Here is a 24443-nt window from a genome sequence, read left to right as displayed (position 1 = left end):
TATAAGTTAACTTAAAAAGAACCACAGTCTTTATATGCTGTAACTCCTTTTCTTAATACTTTCTCTTGAGATCATAAATACAAAGTATACCATCATAATAAGAAAAATGGACCTAGCTGGCTACCCACTTTAGAGGCTCTAATGTTAACTACATCATCTCTAAATTAAATATAATAATCAATATATAAGTAACCAATCATTTTAATTAATTACTTTCCTAACTGCCAAATTCTTCTCATTGCATCCTTCATGTTTAGCACCATGGTAATCATATTAATAAATTCTTTAGGGGTGCCTGGGTGGCTTATTGGTTAAACATCTGCCTTCAACTTGGGTAAGGATCTCAGGGTCCTGCTCAGTGGAGACTCTTCTTCTCCCTCTGCCTCCCCCCATCTCATGCTTTCTCTCTCTCAAATAAATAAAATCTTTTAAAAAAATAAATAAATAATAAATTATTTAAATGATTATTGTTTCTTAGAGATGCATAATTTGGGGGATGACAATGACTATTATAAAGATTTCAAAAGAGTAGTCCAATATTCCATGTCCTAAAATCACTCAAAAATGTTTTATGAAATTTTACAGTCTTTGAACAATTGATACGCAAAAAAACCTTAAGATGTGTATGTGATTTTAAATTATAAGTAGCAGATGGATGTTAGGGATTTATTTATTAAAATATTGTGATCTGGGTCTTGTGCAATACACATAATGATTATTTAAATTCTACCTTAAGATAGAAATTGTCTCTATTTGTGAGCTAACAAAACATAGTTTTCCTCAGATTTATAAGAAATTAATGTTTAGAACTCAAGAAGTGTATTATTTTCGGGGAAATTATGTTTATTGTCAATGACAGTTGACATATCTGAAATTGTTAATAGAAAAATGCATGTTCCATCTACATATGATGTCTGAAGAAAAAAGGAAAATATTTCTTAGCCCATATTAGCTAATTCTGACTAATAGAAAAGATTTGAACCCAGAATTAACACATTTCTGAGAGCCCAAATCATCACAAACTTAAATAACTGCTGAGGTCACTAAAGTGTGGCTGCAGAAGAAGTCGTACACCTTTTTATAAAGTGTTATATAGAGAATGCATTTCTACTCTGACTGTGCCATGTATGCACTTGACCCAAGACATCAACATGGTTTAGGAGAAAGGGCGTAACAGCTTTGGTGCAGGCAGATTTAGGTTTGAACCCCATGATTATGACACCCAAGTAGCTCTGCGGCATTATGCAAATTCCTCATAAATGAAGCAGAGAAAATATCCACCTTACAAGGTTATTAGGCAGAATAGAAACAGTTTCTTTGCCTACCACAGTGCCTAGGCTAAATAAACACTGGCCACAGTATCATCTCCCCATATATAGAGCAATTTTTAAATGATAAACCATGAAGTAGTGAATAAAAGTAAAACCTCATTAAAATCTTAGGGGAGAATATTTGCTGCTTATGTTGCACTTCATTTTCCTAATATGTTTGTGGCCTTCATTTAAAATCTAGATCTGCAGTACAATAGGAAGACGGCATAACAGAGTTGTTAATTTTGTGGCTCCAGAGTGAGAGAAACCTGGGTTCAAATCCCATTTCTTTTACTTACTAACTTGTGTTTGTGGGTAAGTTAATTAACCTCTGTAAATCTTGGTTTCTGCGTCATAAATTAACAGGGCTGAAATAGACTATCCTATTAGATCATTTAATGGAAAAAAATGAGACACTGCATTTTAATTATTAAGCACATTTCCTGATACACTTTAAGTGCGTAATATATTCTAACCATTATTATTAGTGATTTTTATCAACTTTCTTACAAATTGCTTTAGCTTACCTAATGTTCTTAAGAATGGAGAATAAATTTGGTGACTTCATAATAGATAAGTTTTGTATTACATATACAGAACTTATTCTTCTTAAAGACATTTATTTCAACCTAGGATATTTTAAGTAAAAGAAACTTATGATCATTGCAAAACCGAACTACACTGCTCTCTACCAATGGCAATATATATCACTTAGAGCCATTTCGTTTTTACCAACATAAGGCTCATTAGTCCATGCAGTGTAAACAGAATGTATGCCTTGTTTTTAAGTGGTGATGAAAATGATTAAAACCATCAGGCTTGTTAAATGCAAACATCTGAGAGTGCTGTAATATTTGAAACCAAAATTGAAATAATCAAATAGATGAAAGTTAAGAAAATAAGGAATATGGCAAATTCATAAAAAATTAATCATCTAACAGCAGAAATGATTCTTCAGGACTGAGCAGCATCATGTGATCGTTAAAAGTGCTGGGCCTCGGTAACATCTAGCAAGATACAAAGAAACATTATTTTAAGAAACAAAAAGAAAAAAATTCTACCATGGACCAGAGGATTTTCCTCATCCAGAAACTAACTGACAAAGCAAGAGAAAGCTAGCTATACATTTAAGAGGGTAACATCCAAGCAGAGTGACAGCTGTTGATGAAATATTCCTGGCAACCCAGGAATGGTTCAATAACAAACAGCCCTTTAATGCGATATCAGAACAGATGAGTTAAGTAGCATACATGCCAAGGGATTCTTTGGAATATTTGTGGACATCATTGAGAAAAGTAGTCATCTACTTATAAGATTTTTACTGTAGACATTCCGTTAGAATGTCTATCAGCAGGGGAAGGAGGTTCTATGGGATAAGTAACATAAACTTACAAACAAATCTTTTGCAAACTAATATGTTCACCATCAGAGGAACTTCCACGTTTCATACTTCTCTACACCTACTCTTGGAACCAGAGGCTAAAATTATGGTGAGGAATTTAGCAGCCCTGAACTTAATCTGGGAATGTAATGAAATACATGTAATAATGTTTAAAATGGTTGCTGTTATTGTTTGAAAGATAAAAGATGAAGGGTATGGCTATTTTTTAGGGGGGTTAATTAAATGTATGATATCATTTCTTACTTTTCACCATTTTGAGACATGATTTTTCAGAATTCCATAATAGATATCAATAAACTTAGAATAGTGAATAAAATTCCAGATTAGGTAGTGGCCACAGAGTGACAAATAAATTTGAAGAAAATATTTCCTACCCATCCTCAAATTTATATTCTAGTAGATATGTGATCAGGAGACTTGGATTCTGAGATAAGGTGAGTATTGAGGCAAAAAGAAACTAAAACAATCCAATGGCAAAGGTAATTTTTATTTACAGGCTTTACTTCTTTTATTATACTAACTAATGCACTGAACTATTTATAAGCAAAAGATGTTCATATGTCATATTTTCATGACAATATAAACCATACTCAGTGACCTTGAGTTTCCATAAATAGTCACCATTTTTCATTTGCTGGTAGCCACCCAAGGGGAAAAGGTACTGCCTATGGGATTTAACCTCCACAAGGACTTCTCATGGAACAAAAAATATTTATGGTACGAACTCTAATCTTCAAACTTCAGTTCTCAGTAGCAAGCTCTTCTGTAAACACTTCTAGAAAAATTGAGAAATTAATATTTTTATAAGAATTAAGGAATAGAGGAAATATTTTTAAACTTGTTAAAATGAATCTAAGATTCTAAAAAGTAGAAGTCATTGATTAAACACTTAAGAAAACAAGACAATCTTTTTCATGCATTTGCCCATTTGTTTACTCACTCAAGTATTATTTAGTACTCTGTGTAAAATATCGTGCTAGACTTGGAGGAGATTTGATTGCAGTAAGACAGAATTCTTGCTCTACTTAATCAAAACATCTAATACTTAGGATTAGAATACAAACAGTTCCTGAATTTATTAACTAGTTGGCAAGGAATCAGAATTTCTAGACAATATAGGCAGGGACCAAACCCAAACAGTTTTCAATAACAGGATTGATCAAAAGAATGAATAAACCCAACAGATAGCAGAATAGTACATTTTTTTCCATATCAGGAATCTCCCTAGTTGTTAGCATATTCTTCCAATAATTCAAGGACTTTAATCCTAGCATACAAGGAAAAAAAATGAAATGAGGAGGCTATTAAAAGGTAAGGTAAATACTTACATAAGATAAGGAATATTTATTTACCGAACTCTAAGTAAGGAATGAGTAAGGAATATTTGAGCTAAAAAACCAGACCTCTGGGAAGGGGTGGCACCGTGGGTTAAGCCTCCCAACTCTTGATTTCAGCTGAGGTTGTGATCTTAGGTCATGATCTTAGGTCATGATCTCAGAGTTGTGAATGGAGCCCCAAGTCTTGCTTTACACTCAGTGCAGAATCTGCTTGGGACCCTCTTTGCCCCTCCCCTATGCATTTGTGCACCTGCAAATACTTGCTCTCTCTCTCTTAAATAAATAAATCTTTAAAAAAAAAAACACAACAGAAGGATGAAGGGAAGTTGGAGACTCTTAGACTCTCTAATGTCTACAGGAATTGAAAAAAAAATGGATTCAATGGATCACAGACCTAAATGTAAGAGCTAAAGCTATAAAACTATAATAAGAAAACATAAGAGAAAATCTTTAAAACATTGGATTTGGCAATGTTTTCTTGGATATGGCACCAAAAGTACAGACAACAAAAGAACAAAACAGATACATTGGATTTCATCAAAATTGAAAACTCGTATGTCAAAGGATACTGTCAGAGAGTGAAAAGGCAGCCCAGAGAATGGATAAAATATTTTCAAATCACATATCTGATAAAAAAAATAATATCCAAATATACATAGTATTCCTAAAACTTAACAACAAAAACAAGCAATATTACAAAATGGGCAAAGAACTTCAACAGACATTTCTTCAAGGAAGATGTACAAATGGTCAATAAGCATATGAAAAGATATTCAACTTCACTAATCATTACAGAAAAGTAAATAAAACCACAATGAGATACCACTGACACCCAATGGAATGGTTATTTTTTTTAAAAAAGAAAAAAATAAATGTTAGCAAGAGTGTGGAGAAATTGAAACCCTTGTGCGTTGCTGGTGGGAATGTAAAGTAGTGCAGCTGATATGGAAAATGGTATGATAGTTCTTCAAAAAAATTAAACACAGAATTATCATGTGCTCCAGCAATTCCACTTGTGGGTATATACCCAAGACATTTAAAGCAGGGATACAAAAATCAATCAAAATATGCACAATATTACTGTACTCTCACCATGTTTGAGTTTCCTGAATTTAAACATTTATTTTTTTCTGAACTTAAACATTTGAAAATACTCTCAATTATAATCTCTCTTATGTAAGCCCTTTCTTCCTCAAATGGTAGTGAGGGCTGCTAAGAATCTAATTCATCGCAGATAGGAAGAGAATATAAGACATTTACATATAAATCACAAAAAAGATTAATATTATATGGAAATTAGGAGTTTCCCAAATATTTATTTGGATCGTGCAGTGCCTATATTCAGAATGAGATCCAGTTTAAAAAAAAAAAAGGGGGGGGGCACAATTCAGCTCCCTGCAGTTTGTCCCATGCTGGTCACCAAAGCATGTGCTCATTATACAGACCTCTAGGCAGACTTAGTAAGCCCTCTCAAATTAAGAAAAGGCGCCATCTTCTACCACTTTCTACTTTGCTCTCTGCACTTCAGCCACCCTGACAGTCTGCTTTTCCATGAACACATCAAAGATGCCTTCAGGCTGGTGCAACTGCAGCTCCTTGTGAATGCAATGATCTTCCTGTTGCTTCTGGGCATCCACATTTCCCCACCTCCTTCAGGTCTCAGCTCAAAGACCACCTCTAAAAGGCTTTTCTAACCATCCTTATTAACTGACGCCTCCTTCCCTCAGATCTCTCTGTCCAGCTACATGTTTCTCCACAGCATACAGATAGTGGTTTCTGTTTATTTACTCATTATGTCTCAAAATTAGTGTGAATGCTCCATGTTTTGTTCACTGCCCTATCTACACTGTCTGCAACAGTGCCTGAGTAGCCACTCAATAAATATCTGCTGAGAGAAGAGAGTGAATAAAGGAAGAAGGAAGGAAAGAAGGAACTTCTGTTCAATTGCAGAACAAAATGCTGAGAGCAGTGGTGCTGAGTTTTAAGAGCTGACCCAGAGCCACTCAGCCTCCCTTTACCGCTACCCTTAGGATCTCTGCCAGGCTCTCCCTCCCCACAAACCTCAATGGCATGACACCAGTTTGGATGCCAACTCCTGACCTACACATTTTGGAGGCCAACCAGATATGGCTGAATGACTGACTGATCACCAGCTCAAGACAAATCAGTTGGAAGTTTCAGTTTTAACTTTTTAAAAGAAATATGATTGTTTCATGACCTAGTGATGATAAAAACGCTAGGTATGAGAAGTCTAAATTACTAAATTCCTCTTAACCTATTTCTCCCACATACTTAGAAAGTAAGTTTCAATGAAAAGGAGCTATTTTTAATGAGTTAAGCATATACTTGTGTAATAAATATGATTCATTGCTTCAGCAAACCTGTATTGAGAATGGCTGCATATAAGGCACCACGCAGAGATGCCGATGTGAAAAAGCCATGGTCTCTACCCTTAAAGCCTCAACAGTCTACTGGACAAGCTGCCAGTCAACAACCTTTAGAACTCAGATATACTCAAAGTACAGCATCTAAGTAGACACTTGATACTTAAAGATCATTTGCATTATAAAATTATAAATATAATGCAAAATAAATTAATTTTCCAAAAATATTTTAAAATCTTTAAGAGCAAACACCTTGAATCATTAATGTTAAACACTTTAACTGACATAAATCATTGTCTCTTTGTGACAATAAGTACTATGATTAAGATTACATTTGAGTGTATCAATTTGGGGTACTCAAAATATTTGTACTCTTCTAATTAAAAAGGTTTATAGTCTCAATTTCTAGGACATAAGAACTATAGATGAACATTGTCTTCTTTCCTGACACTTTACAAGGTCACTTTGCTTTTCTCTACTTCTCCATCCCCTAACACCCAGGATCTTGTATGTGGCTTCATTTCTTCTTTCTTCTCCATTTCATTATTCAAATTTGAGGCTGAATGAACTTTGTCTAGACGTTTCATATTCCTATCCTTTTTAATGGCACTAGTCTTTTTCTTTCAAATTCTTGCTCATATTGGGAAAGTTCATTGGTTTCCCCAAAATAAAAGAAGCAAAACATTCTTATCGTGGCCAAGGCAGAGTATTACAATGACATCCTTTGACCAGGAAAGCAAAGCCACGCAACCTTAAAAAACAACCTCAAAAACACTTTAAACTTATGGGTGCATTTCATAATACCATAATGTCCTCAAACTTCCATCTAAATCTCAGCTTCTGTTTAATACAAATACACTACCCAAAAATCAGTATTCAAAATGAACACTGAATAAGAATCTGTCTTATTCTCTAGTGTTGTAATTACACAGTTTGCTTTAATTGCAAATGTAGATTATTTTAGCTCCATTGTAGATTGAAAAGACTTTCATCCTTGTTAACATAACTCCTAGGTATATTTGGGTGGAATACGTACAACCACATTCATAGGACACATACAATTTTGTTGCCTCTAAAAAGAATGCACATTACTCAGTTTAGTGATCACTGCAAATCTTTGGGAAAGTTAGCAAACTTCTGAGCCTGAGTGTTCTCACCTCACATGGTGGTCGTAGGGATTTAAAAGGAGCATTTGAAGGACCCTTAATGAACCGCTTGGCAAAAATGAGAGCTCCATATTTGAGGCTATTAAATTAATGGTATAATCAGTAATCTTAACAGTATGTAAATGATGCTGCTATCCGTACCTGTTCACATATTCATTTTCTGTCTATGAACTATTGCCATGATCTACCTCTTACAGTGCAAAGTCTATTATTCTTTGTAACTGAGGAAGAATCACAGATTGCTAAAGAAAACAATAAATAAAACCAATTCAATTATTACCCTTAATATGATGATTTCCTTTAGGAGATTCCGGTTTTTGTTAATGATTACTACCGAAAGAAAGCAAGCAAATGGCCATATTGGCAAATGTTTCCTTCAAGCTCAGACATCTTATTTGCTGATTTAAAAATTTAGAGTTAAGGGATCCCTGGGTGGCGCAGCGGTTTGGCGCCTGCCTTTGGCCCAGGGCGCGATCCTGGAGACCCGGGATCGAATCCCACATCGGGCTCCCGGTGCATGGAGCCTGCTTCTCCCTCTGCCTGTGTCTCTGCCTCTCTCTCTCTGTGACTATCATAAATAAATAAAAATTTAAAAAAAATTTAAAAAAAAATTTAGAGTTAAAAAAATTTAGAGTTACATTCCTGATGACTGAAGTACTAGAGTAAGTTTGATTTCACACATAAGTGAGAAATTTCATGATATCATCTTTAAAAAAAATTCCTATCAAAGTAGGTAGTTTTATGATGTATAATTAGGATATCTGGCAGGTCCCCTCCACTGAACTGCTCCCTATTAATGAAAAATTCTGAGGGATCAGGTTCAAAAACAGAAAGAAAACATAACTGGATAGTTAACAAAGTCTTGAATTTCAGACTCTGCTTTCATTTTTCCTACTTAATAAGGTTTTCGGTACTTCACATAAACTACTTGTAATAGCTTATAACTGACAACTTTACCAACAGAGAATTCAAAATGGAATGATCCTATATTAGAGATGTATAATTAGAACTGTCTTTTAAAATAGGATTCAAAGTAAATGTAACAAGAGTGAACTTTAAATGCTGTACCATTTGTATTCAAATAGAACACATTTTGATTAAAATATACTAAGTTACCAAATATCTATCTACCATTATTGAAAATCTCCTTATCATGTGCAAGACACTGGAATTGCTTTTTTGAATATATATATTCTGGGACGCCTGGGTGGCTCAGCAGTTGAGCATCTGCCTTTGGCTCAGGGCATGATCCTGGGGTCCTGGGATCTAGTCCCACATCGGGCTCCCTGCATGGAGCCTGCTTCTCTGTCTGCCTATGTCTCTGCCTCTCTCTCTCTGTGTCTCTCATGAATAAATAAATATTTTGTGTGTATATATATATATGTACATACATATGTATATATATATATATATATATATGCACACACACATTCTAATTTGTATAGAAACCTTAGAAGTGGACACTTTCAATTTTACAAATGATGAAGTTGCATTTGAGAAAAAACATTTGGCTAAGACCACATGTTGAGCAAGAGAAATATCTAGAAAAACACATTGTAACTACACTAATATGAATACAAATTTATCCCTCTATGTTTTTAACCCTTTATAAAAATATTTTATAAATATTGCAAAATACAGTAAGGATGTAATATGAATTTTTAAGAATGTCTCTGCATATCGATCCTATAAACATTAATTCCTGAAAGTCTACTACATGATCTCATGAGATTGTAAGAACCTTATTCCCACTTGAGGATGCTATTTCTCTTCTCCCTATATGAATTACCATGAGCGAAGTTTTTCCAGGGTAACAAGAATATATATTATGTTAAGGCGGACAAATCATTACTTATACTTTGTGATATTTTATTCCATGAAAGAATCATCTATAAAGATTAGTCCCATAATATTTATCTATATGGAATGCTAACTTTATATCATTATCTAGAGAAAGCAAAGGAAGGCATAATTTTTCAATAAAATATTCTATGTATCTTATTCAAAATGTACATACAGTTAATAAGCTATCCTTACTCTAAACCCTGAAAGAAGCATTGTCCATGGGACTTGAAAAAAATAATCATTTAGTGGAGTTAAACCAATAAATAAGAGGATATTTCCCCTATTTTACTTTTCTGTACGTATTTTAGTATCTACTATTTACTTCTTTTTTGAATCTCTAATTACAGGCTCTCAGAAAGATGAAAAGAATTGCTTAGATTCTAAGATACATAGTTTATGAGCAACTAGTACAGTTGACAAATACCACTACATACTACTACCTCTAGTAAAATCACCCCTATTTAAAAAAAAAATCAGATGACGCAGGATGTCTAGTTTGGAAAATAATACATAGAAATTTCATCAAAAATCTCTACAGAAATGTTTTGTGCTTATGTTTTAATGCATCTATCTAATCTTATTAGTTCTTCTCTAGGAGCTCAATTTTCCAATTATTTGTACTAATAGTTTGACCAAAGAGTGGAGCAAAATTTGTCTTACTGCATATATATCAAATGTTCAGAAGATGATATGTAAAGAGAAAAAAGACATAAACTGTAGACCAGAGATGATAGGTTGATGGTAGGTTGACAGTGTAAATGTACTTACTCCCTCTAAATTTCTAAGTGAACATCATAGTTACAATTAGTTTTATTGTATTCTGGCAAAGCTTTGTAAAAAAAAAAAAAAAAAAGACCCAAGGAGACATTTTAAAGAAATTGTATAATCAATACAGCAGTCTCTCAAACACTTGACACAACAAAAGGAAATCATGAAATGAATAGTAATGACTTTACAATTAAAAAAAAATAAGATATTTTAAAAATAGTAATACCTGACATTTTTGGGTCCCTATTATATCACTTTAAAAATCCAAAGGTAATCCATTTCCTGTATAAAAGAAGCAATAATAGCATGTTTTCACTGAAACTACAGTTGTTATTCTAAAGACAAGAGAAGAATTCTTCTCAATGTGGCTAAAAAGATCTCAAATAATTCAATAGTATATACAATGTCAACTCAAATTTGTCTGTGGCAGATTATATTTATTGGCACTGTTCAAGGCATTCCCACCTCCTGTCCCTCTATATCGTGGTCTGGCATTTTTCCTTACCACCCAGAAGAGTTTTGTTCCTCCAAAGTTTATTCTACCGTCAGCTGCCAAGAGCTGATGGCTTTTTCCCTGTTGCCTAAAGCCATTTCCTTCCAGCTATGGGGACGGGGGGTGGGGGGAAGAGCCAGTTTAACCCTCAGTGAAGAAATTTTGTTTTGCAGGATGGCAAGACCCCAAAACCGTTTTCTCACATTCTACAAAAGTAGTCTACCCACATTCTGTGGATGCTCTTCCATGAATCCTCAAGTGAAAATTCTTTTTATACAACCTTATAATACTCATTTTATAATGACAGTGCCATCTTAAGTGCTAGTCTAATGTAAATATTTCTGAAGAAAGCTATAATACCTTTGAGTAAGAAAAAACATTAGCTAATTTCGACATGTAAAACAGAGGGCCATCTTCAATTAGTACACAGAGGCACCCCAACACATTACAACCACAATGTGCCACCTTGGTAGCAAATTTACAAAATCCCTGTTGACAATTCATGAAATAGTTTAGTCCTTCCAGAAATAAGACTGCCAAATTCTTTACAATAAAAAAAAAATGTGCCTGATCACTTGCTAGATAAAAAACAGAAATCAAAGCTTTTTGCCTAATTGAAAGCTAGATTTTTCAATCATATGTTAATACCAAGAATGTTTAATATCTCTAAATACAGACTCAAAAAAATAATGGGTGGATTTACCACTACACAAAGTGTGTATATTTGTATAAATTCTAGTACAAATATGACATTATCATTAACCAGCATGAATTTTGGAGCCCCATTTCCTCCACACCCAGTAATAGTGATAGATCTTCACAGATGAGCCCATACTGTCTTTCGGAACCTTCCTGAGCAGACACTTGGGGTTTATGAGATAATCTGCCCCTTGAACCTGGCATAAACACCAACATGGATCATGTTGGCACAGGCTCTATGGCCTCAGCCTCAATCGACCATACTGCCATCAACTGAACTCATTCAAGTATCCATTTTTATTACAAAACAATATTGTAAATTTAGTGATTACTGACAGACCCTCAAATTCTTGGCAAAAGATACATAACTAAATCTAATAAGGTCTTTGCTGCGTGTCAGAAGTCACTCATACAAGAGTCATCATATTGGCTTACACGCTCCAATTTTCCTTCAGGATATATTTTAATCCAGTTGTGGTCACTGCTTTCCAAAATATATGCTATAGTCTACTTACCTCTGAACACATCATTGCCTAGCCTGCTGAAAGATGGGGATACATCTCAGAATATTTCACTTCCTCAGAATCCTAGTACAGGGTTGTAAATGCACCAGATGCTCAACAAATAAAAAAGAAATTGAATCATAAAATGCATAAATTGACTGGGTTGACGTGTGTTATGGTGAAATAAGACATATCCTTGTACTCTATTATTCACATAAATTATTTAGGAACCTCACACCACTTCATGCCAGGTACTATTCTGGACACTGGGCCAACAATCAAGACTCGGTCTCTCTTCCTTTTTGGAGCATTCAGTATTCAAATCCACAAAATATGAGCATGCTATAATAAGCACCAAGAAAGAAACAAAGAGTACCAAGACAGAGACTAACAGATGACAACCTGGGACGCCTGGGCGGCTCATTGGTTGAGCATCTTGGGCTCAGGCCATCATCCCAGGATCCAGGATCTGGGATCAAGTCCCACATTGGGCTCCTTGCAAGGAGTCTGTTTCTCCCTCTGCCTGTATCTCTGCCTCTCTCTTTCTGTATCGCTTATGAATAAATAAATAAAATCCTTTTTTAAAAAACAAAACAGATGACAACCTACTTTCATTCTTGATCACCTGAGGAAGAGACTTTTGAGTTGAGATTTAAAGTTTGAGAAGGTGAGGCACATGAGTGGCTCAGTGGTTAAGCCTTTGGCTCAGGTCGTGCTCCCAGGGTCCTGGTACAGAGTCCCCCATCAGGCTCCCTTCAGGGAGCCTGCTTCTCCCTCTGCCTGTATCTCTGCCTGTCTCTCTGTGTCTCTCATGAATAAATAAATAAAATCTTTTTTAAAAAATAAAGTTTGAGAAGGAGCTAACCATTCCAAGAGTGAAAGGAGGAGTCCAGGCACTGGCAACAGCATTTAAAACAGCTTCAGGGGGTGAAATTATTCCATGCGTTCTAAGTACTAAAAGACCAGTGTGACTCTAGTCACATATAAATGAGGGGGATATACTCCAGTGAAGTCATAATAAAGGGCCAGATTAGAGTGAGCTATATGCTAACAGAAGGAAAGTGCTGTTGATTGGTTTCTATGTTTCTGCATTGATTCCTTTTTTTTTTTCCTTCTATGCAGTTAGCTAATGAATGTTTTTAAGGAGAGGCATGATAGCATGCTTTGTATGAAGGGTGAATCGCAGGGAAGGAAACTATGGAAGTAGAGAGACTAATATGATGCATGTAGCAGAAATCCAGGTAAATATGGTGGTGGTTTGAACTAATTTACTGGCATAGTAGATATAGAGAATAAGGCAAAAGAGATATATATGAGAAGTACAACTGAATAGAGATGTTTGGAAGAGAAACTGATAGATCTACATCTGGACTAGCTACAGATGAAATGTGGTCTTGAGGAAGAGAGAAAGCAATCAACTTTTGGAGGTTAAGCCATTTATTCAGATGTTAACCACTGCGGGAAAGGATCTAAAACAGTTTGAGGGAAAATCATCATCATACCACTATGATATTTAGAATGACCCATTTACATTAATAAACTTTAAGCTCCTCAGCAAGGTCATGCCTTGGATTAGAAAAATACCAAATAAATCCTTCCAGCATATCCCATTCTTTCATATATCTAGTAGGAATAGAAATTAGATAAATGTTAGTGACTATTATTCAAGCAAAATGCCATTCTTTTTTTTTTTTTTCCTTGCCACAAAGAAAGTGGTTTGGTCATATTGAATAGAGTGACTCACCGATGCCACCTCCGAATTTCTTACTTTTTCTTTGCTGACAAAGCTCACCTCAGCAACAAGTAGCAAAAACACAGAAGCACTACCACTGGAGGGCTCCCATGACTGTTTCCCACTCCTAGGGGACACCAAGAGGCATAAGGATGCTGTTGGCAGAGAGCCAGACCTGACTCATCTTTCCTCTGTACTCGTCAAGGTACCCAGCTGGCCCTGCCCTAAACCATAGGAATCATGCCATATTGTCTACTGAGCCTCTGTAAAAACACGTCACTGTGTCTGTCCCATGACTGCACAACGGTTCTCTTCCAAAAGCGAACCTCCAATGGACAGGTATTGTAAAGCCATGCAAAATGCGAAAACTTCTCAAGCAAAACTAGTACCCACTGCCTACGTAGAAGGCACGCTCTCCAACACATCAAATGTCATATTTTGTCTAGTATTTTGTGAGGAAGCTCTTCTAACAATTGTGATAACTCCATACGTACGGATCAGATAAGATTAGCTTTTAAATAATCAAACAAAAATTCTTTAATCCTATTTATCATAGTTTCTAAGAGCCTGAAGTCTAGTTTCATTATTTTAAAACATGGAAAAAGAATTTCAAGACTTTTCAATAAAACGGGCTATTTAATAATTGGATCTGGTTTGCAGATTACATATAGTTAGGTTTTAAATGTTAGGTTATAATGTTAGGTTTAAGTGTCATAGTTAGGTTTTGGGTGTTAAAGCAAAAATCAGAAAAATGTATTTTAAATTCTCAAAGGAAAGAAAGAAAAAAATCTCTCTCCTGTCCACAGGGAAGGAGGAGAAATAGAAAAGAACATGAATCGTAAAAAAAAAAAAAAAAAAAAAAAGAACATGAATTGTATTTCTGAAAAGAAACGAACCTCCCAACATTGGCACCCAGAAACTGAAAATCCACCGTTCTTTGAAAAGCCTGTGCTGACCTGGTCTTTACCTTTCTGCAGTTAGCTTTTGTAAAAACTCCCCTACGCTTTTCAGCTAAAAAAAAAAAAAAAAAAAAAAAAAAAAAAGATTCTTAGCGTCATAGGAGATAAAAATTACTGGGGAGGCTGCAACTATAATTGAAAAAAGAAACACTAAAAGAACGAGTAAAATGTTTGCTAGAATCACAAAAGTTGGCATCGAAGTTTTTAGTGTGGTCATCTTGTTTTGATCTTTTGTCTTTAAGGCAAGTAACAAAAATACCTATTTTTTCCCCATTGAAAGTAAATGACACTTTCAGTCGAGACCGAAAACAAGTTAAAAGGGCTCTGAATCTTTTCTGAGTATCACTGTAAAATGCTTATTCGTTTGGGGAAAAAAAACAAAACAAAACACAAAAGCAGAACCGGTGTGCGGAGCCCGGGGCCGCGGGGGGTGCGGAGCCCTGGAGGGTGCGGGGCCGCGGGGGGTGCGGCGTGGCGGGGGGTGCGGGGCCCCCGGGGGGGTGCGGGGCGGCGGGGGGTGCGGAGCCCTGGAGGGTGCGGGGCCGCGGGGGGTGCGGGGCGGCGGGGGGTGCGGGGCGGCGGGGGGTGCGGGGCGGCGGGGGGTGCGGGGCCGCGGGGGGTGCGGGGCCGCGGAGGATGCGGGGCGCCGGGGGGTGCGGGGCGGCGGGGGGTGCGGGGCGCCGGGGGGTGAGGCGCGCTCGCAGCCGGCAGGTGGGTCCGCGGCCGGGGCTGCACGCTCAGCTCCGCCGACGCCACCTGACACGGGCTGCTTTTTTGCTTTTTTGCTCGCAAATATACGGACCTGCCCCTTGGAACTGAAGCCCACCCCACAATTCTGCTGGCACAGACAGAACGACGGCGCGCAAGCCACCGCGTAGACCGCCCCTCCCTTCCGCATTTTCGGGACCCGCCAAGCAGCCGCGCGGCAGGACCCGCCGAGGACCGGCCCGCACGGACCCCGCGGCCTCCGGCTCCTCCTCCAGCGGCCTGGACCTGCTCCCCGCGGCTTCTCGCCTCCACTTTGCAGGCGGCGTAACGCACCGAGGGACGGGAGAGCGGGTACAGGTGGGTGTGGCGGCCGAGGGAGCGCCGGCGCGACGCGGACGGCTTCGGGCTCCCCGGGCCGCCCCAGGGCAGCCCCGGGGAAGGCACTTACTCGCACCCTGGCCGGCCGACGGCGCCCACCCGGCGCACAGCGGTCCCGCCCGCGACGGGGCGCGCTCCCCGGGGGCCCCCGGCCTCTCGCCGCCCGCGTGCCCTCGCCGCTCCTCCGCCCTCTTTCCTTTGGCTCCTGCTGCTCGGCGGGCGCCTCCGCCACCAGCCGCTGGTCCCCGGCCCGGCCCGGCTTCAGCCTCCGGGAGGGCGGACCTGGACGGACAGCGCTCGGCCGCCGCGGGCGCGCAGGCGAGGCCCCGCCGACACCCAGCCCCTCCGGCCCCGGCGCGCCCAGCGCCGCCCCGGCCCCGCCCCCGGGCCCCGCCCCTCCTCGGCCCCGCCCCCGGCCTGGCCCCTCCTCCGCCCCGGCCCCGCCCCTTCCCCGCCCCCTGCCCCGCCTCGGGCCTCGGCGCCGCGGCTTCCCCGGCCGCACCCACTCCGCGCGCTCCTCGGCCCCGCCCCCGCCCCAGATCCCGCCCCCGCCCCGGCCCCGCCCCCGGCCCCGCCTCGGGCCTCGGCGCCGCGGCTTCCCCGGCCGCACCCCTCCGCGAGCTCCTCGGCCCCGCCCCGGCCCCGCCCCGCCTCCGCCGGCCCCGCCCCTCCTCGGCCCCGGCCGCGCCCCCTCCGCGCGCTGCCGGCCCGCGCCGCCCGGCCTCCACCCGCAGTGTCCACGCCCGGCGGGAGGCGCGGGGAGCCCCGGGGCGGCCGGGCTGCGGCATCTCCGCGGGCGCGGGGAGAAGGCTCGGGAGCGGGTCGCGGCCTCGCGCCCACCGCTACCCCGCCGGGGGGAGGGGGCGCGCCCGTGTGTGTGTGTGAGTGTGTGTGTCCCCGTCCTGCAGCCTCCAGGGCTCTTCCCTGGCCTCACCCCGCCCCCCGCGCTCCCTTCCTGCCCGGCACCATCTGCTAACGTTTCCGAGAAGTCACTGTGCGCGGTTTGGGGGAAGCCGGAGGAGGGCTCCAGGCCCAGGAGCTGAGGACCAAGGGCACAGGCCGGGCCGGGGTCTGCGGGGCCCTGAGGATTCGGGCTGCGAATCGGTTCCTTCTCCGAGGCTTTGCCCTAGGAGACCGGAGAGGCGCCGCCAAGACCTGTCTTTGGGCTGCGACCTTTCTTTTTCTTTACTTCCTTCCTCCCCCCCTCCCCTCCCCCTCGCTCCCCTCCTCCCCCCTCCCTCCCCCTCCCTCCCCCCTCCCTTCCTTCCTTCCTTCCTTCCTTCCTTCCTTCCTTCCTTCCTCCCTCCCTCCCTCCCTCCCTCCCTTCCTTCCTCCCTCCCTCCCTCCCTCCCTCCCTTCCTTCCTTCCTTCCTTCCCAGATCGATCTGGTTGCCGGATCTTCTACAGCAGGCAAAACCCCCCGTTTCCTTTCGAAGGTGCACGGAGGACTCAGGGAGACGTACGTAGGGTGGAGGCTGCTTTCGCAGACCCGGACCCGCGCGTCTGGATCCATCGTCCGTCGTATAGGTTCCAAGTTTAGAGCTGGGTACGAATGAGCGTGAAAATGAATCTCCATAAAATTTTTTGTGCTATGTGTGTGCATACGTATGTATATTTTCTACAACAGCCTGCTGGGAGAAACAGTAATGAAAACAGGATTACTTTTTCAAAGAGAAATTTCCACCAGAAGGAAAGATCAAAGGATTATGTTGGATTTCTGGATTCAGGCCTTAAAAAGAGGGCAAATCACACTGTGTGGTGTACAGTATAGTATAAATGTAAGTGGTGGCATCTGCACCTGTAGTTTGCTTCCACACCTTCTTGCTGTGCATTAGTAGTCAATACACAGGATTTTAAATCCCAGGGTTGACCAATCCCAGCTGCCTACTGAGATTCTGAAGTTTGCCCTGGGGCGCTGACCTTAGATTCCTGACTTGCGAGATGGGCCCTTGAAGAAAGGAAGCTTTCTGTTTCACAGGCTCTCCACTGAAGGGTGAACTTGGTCACTTGAGATAATTCTTAATGCCACATCACAGCCACCTCATCTTCTCTTCCTTGATTGGTCGCAGACATAGAAGAGTTCAACTGTACTAAGAGTTGAGAGCCTTTTTTTTTTTTATTAACACTTAATCAATGCTGCTTTCTCTTTTTTGACACCTTCAAGTCCCTCCTCAACTAAATTGTCCAGTGCAGTCACAGTGAAGTAAAATGAGCTCAATCAACCCTTTGTCTTAAAGCTCCCTGACATCTGATCTCATTTCCATCAGGAAATAATCCATATGATATTCAGAATAATTATAAGACAGTTAGGCACCTTTGGTGGGTTGTCATATAGCACCACCCAGAAAACAGCATTTGGGATAGTAATGGAATATTGGGCTGGGTAACCCATTAGTATAATGAAGTGTAGCAGTTTTTACTAGTGGAGAAAAAAAGTATGTTGCATCAATGTGTTAGGAAAGAGATCTGGTATCCCTTTTCCTTTGCCACTAAGAAAATAATGAATAACCTACACCATGGTTTGTCAATGAGTATATATATATATATATATACAGTTGATCTTTGACCAACACAGATTTGAAGTGTACTTAGTAAGCAAATTTCTCTCAATATAGATATTGGAAAATATTTTTGAGATTTGCAACAATTTGAAAAAATTTGCAAATGAACCACATAGCCTAGCAGTATTGAATGTTAATATTTGCAATGCTGTATCGTGAATATGACTGTAATAATGCATGCCACAAAAATTTTATGATTCATTCATTAGCATATACACTAGGCTAACACGAAGCAATCATCAATATACTAGGCTACCATAAAGCAATCACATTGCTGCCTCTTTGTTATCAATGCATGATTTGTTATACCTGTAAATAAAAAATGAATTTCTTTTTCACATTATCTCTTTTGGTTTTGGTGTCTAGTGTTAGTAATGCATGTTCTACTCCAAGAGTTAAGTCACAGGTACATATTATACATGATATACTTACACTCTGGTTAGGGATCTTCAAAAATAAAACTTCCTTGGTCTGTCTGAAGGATCCCTGGAAGGATTTGCCTATGAGCTCATTGGCAAAGCCTGGTGTATATTATTAATTATCTTCTCAATTCTCTTTTATCTTTCAACCATTTACCCCAAAACTGTTTTACGATTCATTTTTAGTCTCCAAAGCATTTTGTAATCTGTTGCTTTTAGTCTATGCTGTCTCTGTTTTTAATCACTTTTTTGGCAGAGATTTTTGTCTCTGTTTAAATCCAGAAAAGAACTGAAACTCTTATTAAATATTATAGCCAACATACCTAACAGTTCATCAAGCATTAAGTGATGGTGTCACCTGTGCCATTGAGAAGGTTAAATGTTAGACCTGAATTATGGAAGGCAGAAAAGATAATCTGGTTGAACCAGCCAACAACCAATAAATCCCTTAGGCTATTCACAAATGGATGTTCTATAATTTGGGCACAAAAGGTAGAGATGTTTACACATTGAAATTAACCAATATTCCAAAACCAGAACAGGAGTAAAAAATTTATTTTTTTATAAATAAAATAAATGGAACCATGGAAAGCCGCACTTCTTTGTCCACATTGCTTCTCCAATTTTTAGAACTTCTTCAAATTTTCTGGAGGAGAGAGAACTAGACAGTACTATGAAGGCAGTAAATTAAATAGTACAGTACCCGCAGTTTGTTTTTTTCTCATTAAACAGGATTATAAATCTATATTTATCGTCTAATATCTGCTACGTGGCAATATTCTAACTTGAGTAAAAACAATTATGCTGTTGTGAAAATGAAAGAACCAAGCTACAAATTTTTTTGTATCTACATAGCTAAAAAGCAGGTTTCAAAAGTTGGGTTTCAAAGTAGGATTAAAAAGAAATAGAACTACAATTAAAACAGTGCAATACACAAGGAAGATTATTAGTCATAGTTTGGAATAATAAAAAGATGGACAAATTATGCAGAATGAAACAATGAAGAGGTTTCCTAAATATATCAGCATTAGAATATTCACTCTTCTAATTTGACATGGTGGGAGTTTTTGTGCTAGTAAACTCATGTGAAGAAAAATAAACATGTTTCATCCTGCATGTAGTAGATGCTTAGTAGTGTAGTGATTGATCAATTATTCATGATGAATTCCCACTAAGTCAAACAGCCCACCAATGAGTCCTCTACTAGAACAATGCTTTTGCTGATCAGATGCTTTCTATGGAATTTCATTTCATCAAAACTACTATTCTCAAAGTTCTTTTCTTGCAGAAGCCTTAGACTAGACGAGGTTAGCCAATATATGAAACATTTGTGTGTAGACATTAGGCAACATGATACAGAAGACTTTGATCACTGAGAGAAAGGACGTAAACAAGGTAAGTCCTATGATGGTCCCAAGTTACTACATGAGATTCGTTTACAAACTGTAGCACAGGGGATCCCTGGGTGGTGCAGCGGTTTGGCGCCTGCCTTTGGCCTGGGGCGTGATCCTGGAGACCCGGGATCGAATCCCACGTCGGGCTCCCGGTGCATGGAGCCTGCTTCTCCCTCTGCCTGTGTCTCTGCCTCTCTCTCTCTCTCTGTGACTCCCATAAAAAAAAAAAAAAAAAAAAAAAAGTGTAGCACAGGAAGGGGGAAATAGGAAAAGAGCCCTGCAATGTCCTTGAATTGAGAAGGTGGAAACTGGAGTTTGAGAGGCTGAAGCATCTCAAATTTGTAGGACAGAGTACCATAGAAGAAGAAACCTATACAGAGATCTGCAGAGGAGTAAGTACCCTCAGGTTTTTGGTGGATACTGACATGTGGTGGTGTGAGAACCCAAATACCTAAGGCCAGGGAAAGAATTAATGGAAAACTGTAGGTCACAAAATCCCTGGATATCACACAGCTAGAAATAATTTGCATTTCCCCCAGCCAAAGTAGAAAAACTTCATCATAACATGAGATACTGCAGAGTCCTTAGAAGGGTATTATCTTAGTAATGAGGCTATATTAGTCTTGAATTGAAGTTGCTTTGGATTTACAATAACAAAGCTTTAAAGCAATACTTAAAAGGACCCAATTGATTTCAACTTGCTTAAATTCTAGCCAGAATAAAGTCCAACACTTTCTAAAGTATTTAATGATATAAAATTAACACTGACTAGCATCCAATTTAAAAGCTCACCAGGCATGCAAAGAAGCAGGAAAATATGATCCATAGTCAGCAGAAAAGTCAATCAACAGGAACTGAGCCAGAAACAGCAAAGATGATAGAATTAACAGTTGATGACATTAGGTTCCATATTATAAGTGTGCTCTACATGCTCAAGACCCTAGAGAAAAATCTGAATATCATGAAGAGAGAAATAGAAGATATTAAAACAACAAACTGGAACTTCTACATATGAAAGATACGGTACCAGAAATGAAAATCCACTCTATATAAATGCAGTTCGCAGAAGAGAATATATATATATATAGCAAAATAGGAAATTCATGAGCCCTAAATCCCAAAACTTCATGTGCAACCTTTTTAAACAAGTTGACTACTCTCATTCCAGACTTTAATTTGCCTATATAAATAAATATGTCATTATTATTTAAAACAATAAAACATTAATGCAATAATTGCTTTGCAGTTATAATAATTTGTAGGGAGCTGGGATCATCCTTAGCTTTGGATAAGCATTTTATTATATTTACCTAACATATTGCATTTATATTTATTAAGTTCACCCTCAAGGATCAGAAATTTTCTTCCATTAAGGATATATGAAACAGATCCTGAAGATAGTTCCAAAGAGAAATTCAGAAATATTTCAGCAATAGTGCTAGTGAAATCAAACTGTAACTTCCCAAGCTGCTACTTTAAGTGGGATAATAGCTATTTAAATGTATTAATTTCAGTATATTTACTGAATTGAAACTTCCCTTATGTGACATGAAATATAGTTTGGAAATATAGGCATCCTTTTTGTAGTTATTCTGACTGCTGTCAGAAGTAGTGTTGACTAATTTGACTGTATAGTCTAAGATGTGGTAGTAACTGAGTTGTGTCTACTCGTTAACTTTGTTAACTTTGTTAACTAGTAATTGTTAAAGCAAAGATGGGAATGGAACATTTGAGAAAGAAGAAACTGTTAAAAAAAAAAAAAAAAAGACAGCAGACCTAAAATGGAGTCACTTGTGCTAAAGCCCAGGTCAGTAAACCAAGCCTTAATACTTAACTTAAATGCAGTTTCAATCTCTCCAAAAAATATAATCTTAAACTAGTCAACCTGGAATTTTGTTATCTGTACTAGTGAGATAATCCACCTGATAGACCCAAAGAAAGACAAAGTAATCATTTCTTTCCTTGTCCTGCCTCCTCTGCCTAAAGGTCTCCCATTGTTTAACTCCTTTCTGTTTGCTAGCTGCAATGCTGTCTGATTCATGAATTGTTGAATAAGGTCAACTTGATCTTTAAATTAACTCAGTTGAATTTTGTTTTGGTTTGTTTTAACAACACAATGGAATAAATATTCCCAATCTGTGGATCAAGTTTGGAGAGCTAAAGGAGTGGTAAGTCTTGGGGAAGTCCACAAGTTCTCAGTGTTCACAAGATCTTGCCTATATATGTAAGATCTTGTTTGCTACTTATAGATCCCCACATACTAAGTACTAAATTTATTTTTTAAAAGATTCCCATACTGAAACTTTTTATCATGTAAATAATAATCAGTTAAGGTTTATTGTTGAAATCCTAGATTTTCAAATGATCTGATTAACTACTATCGTGGGGGCTTTTTGACATTAACTTTTTTTTAACCTTGTGTTTTAAGCACTTCAATAAACAGACTCAAATTTTTGTAGCTTTAAGGAAAGACACCTGCACACACCAAAAATTTTAAAGAAAAAAAAGAAATTCATTTTCCTAAAACAGATTATATTTTATAGTGATGAATTAGATATAATAAATTATAAATTTGAGGTCTTTTGTAGCAATGTCTAAATTTGTTAACTATCCACCCAAATATTGGTATCTGAGACTGCATTATTATATGAACTGTAATAAAGACAGGTTGAATGGTAAATAACATGGTATTTTTTTAAATGGTCAGTATGTTTTTATAAAAAATTCAGAAAAGTAATTAGGTTTAACTCTTGAAATTATTTTAGTCCTTGCCAGTGAGATGAATGATGACTCTTGTTGAAGTTTTAACATGTATTTTTAGAACTTTTCTTGTTTAATCTAATTAATCCATACAGCAATGCTTTGAAGTAAGTAATATTACCATGCCCTTTTTCACAGGTGAAAACACTAACTAATGTGAGAAATTAAACAACTTGTCCAAGGCTACACAGCTAATATGTGGCAGAACCAAGATGTCAGCCTAAGCAATCAGGATCTGGAGCCCGTGTGTTAAGCTACAAGCTGTATTACTTCCATAGGAGGTGGCTATTCTATGTCTCTCAGTATACACATTCAGAAAACATTGGCCAGGCTACCCTACAATTATGAATTAAAAATTAAATTTGGTAAATGCAGGTGAACAATATAAATGTAAGGTAAGTAAACCTCTCAGGAGTTCATTTATTCACAGTTAAACCTGTTAACTGAAATCAAGCATGGCAGAGAAGTTAAACCACTTCATAGTATAGTAGAAAGAGGACAAAAACCATTTCCTAATTTACCAATCATTACTGTGTCTTTTCATGGGCATGTCTCCTAATCTCTGTGTGTTGTATTTTTACTTTTAAAAGATTTTATTTATTTATTGAGAGAGAGAGAGAGAGAGAGCGAACAAGCAGGGGGAGCAGCAAAGGGAGAAGGAGAAGAAGGCTCCCCCACTGAGCAGGGGGCCCAATGTGAGGTGGGATTCAATCTCAAGACCCTGAGATAATGTCCTGAGCCAAAGGCAGCTGCTTAACCAACTGATCCACCCTTGGCACCCCTCTCTGTATGTTTTAGTTTTCTCCTCCATAATGGAAAGGTTAGTACTAAATTGTTTTTAAGGTCCTTTCTTCTCTAACCTTTTAGATTTCTTTTATATGAATATGTGCAGTTTTCTAAGTCAAACTTAAATCGAATATTATTTTATTGAAACATATAGCCTCCAGAAAAATTGTTATTTGTGAGCAACATCTATTCATATTTTTTTCTATGACTCCCACTTCTGGAAGGTGTTACCAAAATGGCTAATTAATGTGTTTTGACACAAATTAAGAGAAGTAATCAAATGAGATTGAATTGAAGAGAAACCGTAGGTTCAAATATGAAATCATCTAGAGTACTGGATTATGAGTTTCCTTCAGAGGTATCCCATTACAAATTCTAGCACACTGCCTAATGTGAATACTCTGTATATCCTATTAATTTGCATACATAAAGTTCAAAATTCTTTTCATCCACACTTTCATTTTTGAGAAATGCTACATCTACTGCCACCTGGTGTTCATAATGTCAAACATTTTAGAAAGTCAACTGAAAACCTTTTACATTATTTTGTCTTTCTTTCGCTCTTTCTTTCTTTCTGTTAGATGTTCTAAGAGAAGTTTTAGGTTTTAGGTTTAAAAGCAGTTTTAGGTTTATACCAAAATGGAAAGGGGTTTCTCATATGCACCCAGCCCCCTCAAAGGCATAGCCTACCCTATTATTAGCATCACTGACCATAATGCTACATTTTTTTTAACTCAAAAATGAAATTCTGTTGTCACATTACAATCACTAGCAGTCCATAGTTTACCTTAGAGTTTGCTCTTGGGTGTTGTATATTCTATGAGTTTGGACAAAGGTAT

The sequence above is a fragment of the Nyctereutes procyonoides genome, unplaced genomic scaffold (assembly GCF_905146905.1).
Source record: "Nyctereutes procyonoides isolate TBG_1078 unplaced genomic scaffold, NYPRO_anot_genome, whole genome shotgun sequence".
NCBI lineage: Eukaryota > Metazoa > Chordata > Mammalia > Carnivora > Canidae > Nyctereutes > Nyctereutes procyonoides.
The sequence above is the reverse complement of the archived record's forward strand: the minus strand, read 5'-3'. Positions refer to the sequence as shown.